Genomic DNA, 10,901 nt, shown 5'->3' on the forward strand with positions numbered 1-10,901 from the left:
AACAATGTTTGCTTAACATAAACATTAATGCTATAAACTAAAGGTCAAAGTTGGGAAGCGTGGAGTACATTTTAAGTATTTTTTTTTTATGATTAAAGCTTGACTGAAAGCTGAATATCTTCACCCTGGAAGGAGTTTTACAAAGGGGCATTTTCAGTTACCTAAAATGCAATTTGCGACAACAAAGGGCCCAAACACATAGAAGACAAAACTGTATGTTTGTAGGGACTATAGGCCTAAATCAAGCAAGTGTATTTTAATCTTGCAGCAGCTCTGGTTTGTGCTTCTTTTCAGTTGTTTGATACAGGAAACCATAGAAACTTCATTTAAACCCTTAAATGCAGTGAATGTACACTTTAAAAAGAAATGAATGAACACAACCTTCCTTTTTTTTTTTTTCTTAGAAAGCCTCCTTGGTACGTGGATTCATAGAACACTTGGTGTGTTTTGGAAGAGAAAAAGAGGAGAAAAAAGGTATGCCAAATAGTTTAATGCACATGGCATTCTCTCAAAGAAAAGTGTTTTTTGGCTGATTTGGGCCTGTGTCAGGAAAGATGGGGATGTCGAGTTTGACTTTATAAGCAATGGATGCTGAACGCTGTCACATTTAAAACGACCGCTAAAGGGCGACTATTGATTTCTTGTGTTGAACCGTAGAGCAGTTTGGTAGTCTGCCATCCAGCTTTAACTCAAAATGCAGTCTTTCCTTTCTAACAGTTTCGATTATAATGCCACATTCTTAATATTTGTCTACATGAGGTTCAACACTTGGGCTGTCTAAAAGTAAAACCACCTACACTTGACTTGAGGAAAGTCATATCAATGTTTTTCTATTTAATGTCAGTAAAGTTTCATCTTCTGAGAGTGAGAACTGACAGTATTTCTCAGAGGATTAACTGACGAGAGCCGACTCCTCTCCGTTCTCCTGGGAAATATAGTTTTTGAGTTGAAGGTGTGGTATCCATCATGCTGATGAAATGCATAATTAATTCTCATCATTCCTGTAATCCTTCTCCAGACTTGACCGCAAAAGATGAAAATTACAAGCGCAAGGGTCCGTGTTGGCACACTGGGTGATATCTATTGTAGTTTTCTCACACGGCGGCAAAGAAACGAAGATGATAAATTAGCAAGGTTACAAAGTATTTACACAAATAAGTTGAAAACAATCGATCCAGTGCGCCACACTGTCATAGCCTGAGGGAGGTGGTTCCCCTGGAAGAATGCACAATCCCCCTGGCCGGGGTTCATTTGAGACGCAGATTGTGTCTGATTGATCAATGAGAACCACTGCTGAGCCATCAATCTAACAGGAGTGGAATAGGAAAAAGGGAACATTAACATGTATAAGCTGCCGTGTCCCGACAATGTCCTCTACCTTGAGTTGGCGGGAAAGCAGCCACCTCTGGGGAACGTGAACAAAAGAGGTATGTCTAAGACCTGCGACAAGAAATGCGTTACATAAGGACAACAGGGAGGCTGTCAACATCTCAGCCTCTTTGTGATCTCCACTCTCACACAGGAGCGCCTGTCGTATATCTCTATCCTCCTGAAAAGAATATACTTTTATGGAGCTGCTATTCCCAACACCTGCACAGCTTTTTTTCTCCCTCTTTTATACACAGGTTAGAGAGTTAATTATCTCTGTAAAACGAGGAGATCACCTTCAAACGCCCTACAGGTAATCATCACTGTAAGCCCCTAATGAAAGCATAAAATTGCTGGCACCTTTTCGGCCACCTCTGGGCTGCAGTATTTAAGACAAACAGGTGATTAATGAGTGATTTGTGCTGGTATTGCTGGTGGACAGATGTTCCATATTGCGGCAATTATTGGGCGGAGTAGTTAACAAGTGTTCTTCAAGGTCTTTCTTTGAGAGTGAATTGCTTCTTACCTGGGAAGATGTTGTACTCAATTGTTTTTTGTTTTTTTTAAATTTAAAGACTCTTGTGACATGTTATATACTCCTTCTCCTCCTTTTCAAACAGTCTCCTGTGGTCTAAATGAAACATCTTTGCTGTGCTTTATCAATAACCAGGGGAGGTTTGTGACCCTGTAGAAACCAGCTCTCTCAGAACGCTCTGTTTTAGTGTGTGTGTCTCTTTAAATACGATGAGACGCCCTGAATGTTCCTGGTAGACATCACTCCTCTGGAGCGGGACTAAAAACAGCAAACCAGTGTAAAAGTTTCACTCTAGGTTGGAGGTGGAGTCCATAGGTCGAGAAAACGGGTGAGGGGAGGGCTTTTTTTTTTTTTTTTTTTTTTTAAGAATCCAACTTGTGATGTCACAAAATGAGAAAATTCGAAATGGAGCATTTTTCTTTGTGTGGTAAGACTTATACAGACTGGACTGAATGGATTTATTTCACATTTTGTGGATCAGCAGACTCTCAGGTTACCCAAATAAATGTTCAAAAATGATTGTTCATAATATGGGACATAAAAAAAGGACGAGATTCCTCGACCAGAAAAGCAATAACAGCCTCGCCGTAAAAGGTCCAGCTCTGAGTTCTTGGAAGTCAGTTAACCTTCAAACTCCGAACACGGCTACATCATTAGAGTTGAACATGCTGTCTCTCGTGCGAAATGACAAGCAGCGGGGTTTTCTAAACACTGTTGGAATGACAATGTAGACCATTTGTTGTTTAACTATCTGTGTGTCAGTTTGAACCTAATTTAACAAACTAAAAATAAACATTGAAGTTCTTGCGGTGTCGGCCTTGGAAAAAAGAAGAGTGTAGCTGTCGCCATCACGGCTTAAAAAGTCAATTGAAAACACTTTAATTCATTGAACTGAAATAGCTGGTGTGGATGAAAGGGTGGTTGAAAGCCAAACTGTTTGCAGCCACGAGGCAGTTCATCTGAAGATATATGAAGTTAACGTCTTTGCCAAAGGGCATGTTGACATATGTTGACAAGTGTTGAAAACAGCATGTCTCGTTAATGTTTGCCACCCTGATTTTTTGCACCTAATCTTGGAGGTTGAGTGGGTGACATTCCGGTTGCTTCTCAAACCGCCCTGTCATTTCACACCGTCTAAAAAAAGGTGGCATTTCATTGCAGCCGGTGCCTTAAAAAAAAACGTCATCGAGAAGTTTATCTGTCTGGCAGAAATATGTAAATAATAGATGAGTTTATAAATGACAACACATTCTGACGTTATTACCATAAACTGCAAAAAATATGCTGGTTGAACAAATGTCAACTCTGGGGATATGGACAGAATAAGCTTAAATATGGACAGTGAGGCGATTTCTGCAGTATCAGTCTTTATAGTAGCCAGTCACAGTAATAGTAGGATTGTGCGATTATACATTCAGTCCTGCAGTCATGCATTGGCGCAGTGGCTAATCTCTGCCCCCGAGGCACTTCTGCAGTAATGCACCTGTTTAAAAAATCTCCGTCCATGTCATTCTGAATGGTGGAAAGATTATCCAATATTTTAGGATAGTTTGGGGGATTTATTGGCCACTTGTGTGCATGTATCCTGCTGGAAGGCTGCAGTGTCACTCAGTTGATTACATCCCAGTTTAGCTCAGAAAAGTGAACATCTTAAAAAAAAAAAAAAAAAAAAACTCTGTCTGTGTTTCTTTTAACTGAAAATGAAACAAGGCATATCTACCAAGGCGTTCGTGTAAGTTATCCATATTTTTATTTACATACGACTGAGAACAGGAAGCTTGAAACACTTTTGTAATTAATCTTTTTAAAGCCTTAATGTGGCCCAAAGTCACAGGGCTGCATTTTCTCCGTCTCATTCAGAGTTTTTTAAAGTTATTTTAAGCCCACATTTATTTTTAGTATGCTTCATTTCAGATCAAAAACGGAATCGGCCCAGAGAATCATTTTCCATAATATTGCAGACATAAACTGAAGCACCTTGCTTAATGGCTGCCAATAAAGCCACAATGACAATTAGTCATGCATAGAAAAAACAAAAACAATGAGACGTGTCGACAAAAAACATTTTTTAAGATACTTAACAGTTAAAGGAGGAAATATCAACAGTCAAGACAAATTGATCATCCCATTCAAAAGCGACTTTTTATTTAGCTTTGTGAGTCGCACATTTGAAGCTGTATATCTGCTCTGGTAACATTTTATCATCAGTGCATCAGATACAGTATATCTGTTTCCCCCTTTTGAAGCCCCACTAATCCTACTTCCTAACCGTGTTTCTCTCAAGCATTTGTTGCTTTTGCGTTTTCACAGTCCTGATACACAGTAAGCACTGGAATAAATCATTTTAAATTGAACTGGATCAAATTGAATCATGGCCAGAATGTCAGATTTTATGATGCACCGCATCTTTTCTGAGAGGTCGGAAATTGAATAGAGAACTCTGTCATTAAATCTTTACACCTCTAATACCTACACATTCACTGCTGCTTCACTTTTGACAAATGAAGTGCTGGATACACAGAATTAATACTAACGAAACACTTCCTGTTTATTCAAGTATGCTGTCAGAATAATGGCCATATGTTAGTTCAAATAATGACAACAAAATTATAACTTTCATGTACTAAATAGTAAATGGACTTGAGCTTGTAGAGCACTTTTCTAGTCTTCTGAAGACTCAAATTGTTTTACAAAACAGGTAACAGCTACACATTGACACAAGGACACATGGCCATGGATTCAAACTCTCAACCCCCTTATGAGAGAGAACCAACCCTTACCCTTAACCTATCACTGAGTCACATCAGCCCCAATAGCCTCTTCAATATGACTGTAACATTTGACTAGTGAAGTAAGATGAATAAGTAATAGAGCAAATCTTTGGTAATTGTAAATATGTACAGTATGTCGAAAAAAGTTGTTTGTTTCAGAAAATAAATTACATTTAATCAAAAGTTGTTTGTTTATTGAATAACCGAGGAACCTCGAAAAAACTAGGAGCCTTTATAAACTCAGCATCTGAATGTGTTCCCTTTGAGATGCGCCTCCGACAAGAAACAGGCAATTAAAATAAGTCTCTGAATACTTCCAACTGCCAAGTACAACCCATGGAAGACTGGATTTCACTCATCTTTTTTCATGGAGGTCAAATCTGTGCATTTCAAATAACTTATGAATTACGTACTAACTCCTCATTTTCACGTTACAAGGAGACTACTTTTTTTGGCAAACAAATTGATAAAAAAAAACCCATGTACACCAATCACAGCCCAGCGATTCTCTGCGTAGGCTGCTCGAGGCTGAGCCACTTAACCAAGAGGACACCTTGACACAAGGTCACAAGTGCAGGGGAGCCGCGGGCCTTGTTGACTTTTTTTTTTTTTCCCACTTTACAGAACAGTTAGAGCCAAAGACAAATGTGAAATGGACATCTTAACAGCTAAGAGCGCTGTAAGACAGAGGACCTGATTCACCAAAGAATTGCGAAGGTTTTGTGCACCGTGAACTTTTACAAATGCGTCAAAGAGCCTTTATCTAACTCAAAAATCAAACTGAAACAAAATGCTCCCCTCGCTGCGCTGGACAGCAAAATACTTGAATGCGCAATTATCTGTTTATTTTCTCGATGCAAAACACATCTCCGACGTCTCTATTCCACGGGCCTAACATTCAGAGTGAGTTTTTCCTTGGCCGTGACAACGCTGCGAGGTCTAACACTGCACGTCAGCCTGGACAATTGATACGATAAACCAGACTGAAACTTTCAATCTCCCCCCTGCTGATAGGAACAGAGGGAGTCTGGGAGGGAGAGGAAGGAGGGGGACCTCCTTCTCTTGATGGCCCCGGTGTCAGTGGCAGCAGAATCTCCATTAGACCAGCAAGGAAAACAACATTTCTGAGCACATCTCCTGCAGTTCAGCTCAATACTATTTCCACAGCAATATGGTTTCGGTTCAGGGAGGTGAACTAAGGAAAGCCTTTAATGTGTTTGTGTAAAGGGAGCTTGTTGCTTGCTATGCACTTCGGTATGTGCTAAGAAAATAAAGAAGGCGGCTCTTAGGATAAAGACTCTAAGAATCTAAGTGACAAAACAAGAAGTCAAATAATTTGCACAAATTCATAAAATCAATTGAAAATGATCATAAATCAACTTGCCCCTTCAAAATGGCGAGAAACCCTGTACTGCCAGAACTCAACATCCTTATACAATTGTTTAACATCGCCCTCCAAAGCCATGGGCATTAATCTGCTGCTGTTACACACTCACTGCTCAAGAGAGGTTTCTCCACAAGATTTTGGAAGCTATATGCAGGGATTTTCTCTCATTCAGCCACGAAAGCATTAGAGAGGTCGGCCCCGGATGTGAGCGATAAGGCCTGGCTCATCGTCGACTTTCTTTAAGTGTCGGAGGGCTGCGTCGTGCAGACACTTGAAGTTCTAACGTACAGATAGGGAGAAAAGGACTGTATTTATACACAGGGGTATCATCACGTTACAAAAGAGTCAGGAAAGGTAAATGTGAAGCTCTTGACATTCTTGCTTTCAACTACACAAATGCATGACATCGATCCTGTATGATTGATCACGTGTTGTACGTGTGTTGACATTTACATTCAGGCTGCAGCTGGTTGTCTACGTGTACGCCAGGTTTTAAAAAAACAACTATACTTGAGCCTTGACTTGGGGGGGTTCTGATACCATTTTTTTTTTTTTTTAAACTGATGCTGACTGACTCCATTACATTCAACCAAGTATTTGCAATATCAGATTCATTAAGAGGGTACAACACAATTAAACATAATACGGGGTTTGTGCACATGATGTACTGAGGCTGTGGACCTTGATGCAGAGTGCCTGGGTTTGATTTGCAGGTAGAGCAGGTGGCGAGTTGTGATGTGATTGGTTGCTCTCAGTTCCCAAACAATGTTTGGCTGTGGGGGCGTTAAAATGACAACATTATCGAGCATTGGGCTGTTCTGCGTTTATTGATCGTACAGAGTTATCTGACGTCTGGCAACGCTGATGTGACACTGTTTATTTTGTGTTTTTAAAATTTAATCTTGAAAGAAATGAAGCCATCAAATGTGTGCTGTGGAGGACAGGGCTGATATTTTGCTCACTTTCATCTTAGATCTGTTGCTCGAAGCACACAGTTTGTTTGTTTGTTTGTTTGTTTGTTCGGCTTAGGGCGCATGATCATTTACCTGAAAGCCATTCTTCTTTGCTGCTGTACAACAGTTGCTGCCTGGGGTATTTAGTCAACCTTTCTCTAGATCTGACATTTTACGCTGTCCCATTAAAATGTTTTTACTGGTATCAATAGATTCCATGGATTGGAACATGAAGGTAATGATTGGTTAGGCTTTGTCAGTTTGCTGAGAACAACCATTAAAAAAAAATGTCTTTACTGTTACTGCTAATTATTCTTTCCTCCTTTTTAAAAAGTGATCACAACATGCATTGATGCGTCATTGTTTCAGCCTTTACGACTTCAAGGAAATACCATTTGTCTGGAACATGTTTTGGGTCAGTCAAGGTCCGACATGATGAGCCAATCCCTTTAACAACGTGGCACATGAAAAGATGCCGGGGGTTGAAAGGACATAACCACCCTGCCTGTGTCACTGTGTCCATCAGTGTATCGATCCACAGACCTTATCAAGCAGTGTATCTGAAGCTAACACTGTGGTGGGGATTGACTTTGCAAATCTCTACCCCTTCTAACTTTCCCTTTGATCTGCGCACGGCCTCTTTGCTCTGTGTTTCATAATCAGCCGAGCTGAACTTGTCGACGTCTCGTTCCCTCTCTCTACATGTTCAGACTAGAGCACAGCAGGTCTCTTTGGAGTTTCCAATGTGTCACCTCAAATGAATTTTACCCAATTCTGTCAGTCTGTGATTAGCTGGTAGCTGAAAGAGTGCATCTTTAGTCAAGTTTCAAACCATTTAAAAAATTAAAGTCGTCTCATCAGCATATTCATATGTCGCACACAGCTTGTTGCCTTTTACATTTGAGTAATCTTTTATTGATGCACCTTGTGCAACGATTGCATCATAGATTACAAAGAATAAAAGTGTGGGAACATCAGTATCATCAGAATAAATTGAATAATTGCAATAGTTGCACTGTCAATGGTTATTTCATGATGACAAGATACAGAAGCAAACATCATGTCTCACTTCCTCACCGCAATCCGGAGATGACACGGAGCGATTATGGATACTGACAGGTCCCCATTGAATGCACGGCTGACATACTTTAAATAGAAGAGTTAATAACCAATGATTTTAACGGCATGCTAATGGCCTCCATTAGAGAGTCTAAAAATGTAACAGCCCTTTAATTTATCAGAACTTAAAGTAACACAGAAAATCTAATTGTTTTAGGTGTTGGTCTTTGGATTTGACACAATCACATTAGCAGTCACATTAGCTCTGAAACCTTATCGAAACATTTCTCCTCCACCTGACATGTTTAAGAGAGTTTAATGAAAAATGTGTCTTTATTTTTATCCACAACGTTGAACGTGCTTATCAGCTCCAGTTAATGGAGGCTGCTAATAGGGTGACCAGCTAACTAGCTAGCTAACGAAAGAGAAAAAAAAGAAGAAACCACAAAGACAAACTAAAACATTTCATACCTGACATGGAAATATTTACATAATTCAAGTCAAATTAGCGGCTCAACGGCTCATAAGCGTGCTTGCTAGCCAGTCTGTAAATATGTCAATCAATGTTGTTGCCAAGGCTGTTGCTGTTTTAACCAAAAGAAAATCATCGCTAATGTACCACCAGTCAAAGTTCAACACTGGTCCGTACTGTACACGTCTTAATCAATCTCTGGGTTGTGGCTGTTGCTAAGCTAGCCTAGCTTACAAACAGGACCTGCTGCGTAACAACAGATAGACCAGGTACAGTATCTTCCAGAGTTTTCCAAAAAGCTCCAGTAGACTTACAGCTTAGTTTGAAAGTTAATGAATATGCGGCATTTTTGCACACACTGCAAGTGTCCATTTTCAGTCGCCCAAGGTGGATATGTTGACATACAAAAACTTATTAAAAAGAAGGAACGCAAACCATCCAGGCTGAAAGTAGAACTGTTAAGTGCAGGTAACAGATCTGTGGCTCGATACATGGAGGTTTGTGGTTAAATTAAAGATTTACAATTTGTAGTTGTCAAAATCTTGTCACCTTAACTCATGGCTTATTTGTTAGGTCACAGTAATCCAAACACAAGCCTAATAAAAACAGGCTTCCCTGTTCTCATTTGTTTGACCTTCTCTCGTTTGTTTTCAATGTTGGCTGTTCTAAAAGTTTATTTGTGAGCTGGTTTCGCCATTCCTTTTGTGTTCATGGTTAAACATTCACTAAGATTTGCTTTCATCAAAGAAGGACATCACTTTTCAGACGCTAAATTCCTGAAATGACTAACACCTGCTCTGATTTTAACTTTGCGAATGTTTTGTCTGCAGTTCCACTGTTTAACTTTCAGGAGAAGCACGTTTGAGCTTTGTGAATCATGTGGAGGGTGATTTCATTCAGCTGGAAATCTCCATACCCTCATTTACATCACAGAATCGGAATTCAAATCCTCCCTTCAGGTCTTCCAATACCTCTGCAAATCCTCTGTGGCTGTGTCGCTGCAGAGACAGGTCATTTGTGGTGACAGCTCTGAGGTTTGGGAAGCGAAGGAAATCTCTGACAGGTTTATATACAAAGAAGTTATTTTGTTCTGGGACACTATGATTGAATTCAGTGTGTTGCGTGAAGGTTTATCTCTGCCTTGAAGCTTTAAGTTCAGAGCATTGAGGTGACCGGTGATGTCAGTCAGATGTGATGCTGTACGATCCGATGCATCTGTGGTCTTGCGTTTGTGGAGTGCCATGAATGTAATCACAAGCCAGACTCGACCATCTGAGACTTTTGTGCCTTCAGAGATGTTATCTCTTGTTTTATGTAATATAACTGAAAGGAAAGCGGTCAAAATGCACAGCAACAGGAAGTTTCTGTTTTTGTCCACTATAATGCTGCAGCACAGTGCTGTTGACATGTTAGCTAGTCTATTAGCAGTATAGCACTTAAAAACCTTGAAGAGTTTAGTTTTGAATCAGGTTTGCTGAAAATGTAAAAGAAAAACAGATAGTCAAGTTTTTTTTTTTTCCTGATAACATTAGCTAATGTTAGCCAAGTAGGGTAAAAACCTGCTATGCTATGCTACATACGTCTTGTTTTGACCAGAACCACCCAGTTTCCAAGCTCTGTGTCCCAAATCCCCAACACTATCCATAAAATGCTACATTTTTTACCAGTCCGGGTCCCAGTTTGAACCCATTGAGATATCTAAACATTACACCATTGCAAAACTCGTTTGTCAGTTTATACACCCAACAATGTTGCCAAGGCTGTGGCACGGTTCAAAGCTCAATACTGATTTGTCTGTACATGTGTCAATCAATATCAGGGTTGCGGCTGTTGCTTTGCTAGTCAAGTTAACAGGACCTGCAGCATAACAATAGGCAGGCTAGCTGTAATGCTAAAAGGAAGGTCAGCATTTTTTAAAACAACTTCAGGAGAGTTGTAGCTGCAAATAAAGAACCAGGAGACTAATATAGTGTCCATTTTCAGTCGACCACGGTGGAAATTCTGAATACAAAGCCATATTAAAATCAGCACACAAACAATGGGTACAGGCTGGAAACCTTCCACCTTGGTCCCCTACTGTGGATACTTGCAGGTTTGCTATAAAATTAAAATGTTCCAATGAAAAAGTTTGAAAATATTGTCAACCTCAGCTACAGTAAAGACCAGGGCTTACAAGCAGCTAATGCATTATTGAAAAAATATTTGGTATATTTGTCTGCAATACAGCAGTGATTTATACACATTAGTTTAGAGCAAGTGACACTTTGTTTTCAACAGATTAAACACCAATCAGATTCGCCATGTAAGCGTTGCACAACAATTTGTCGAACCTGACTTGGAATAAGTCTTTGTTTAC

The sequence above is a fragment of the Symphodus melops genome (genome assembly GCF_947650265.1).
Source record: "Symphodus melops genome assembly, chromosome: 14".
NCBI classification, from domain to species: Eukaryota; Metazoa; Chordata; class Actinopteri; order Labriformes; family Labridae; genus Symphodus; species Symphodus melops.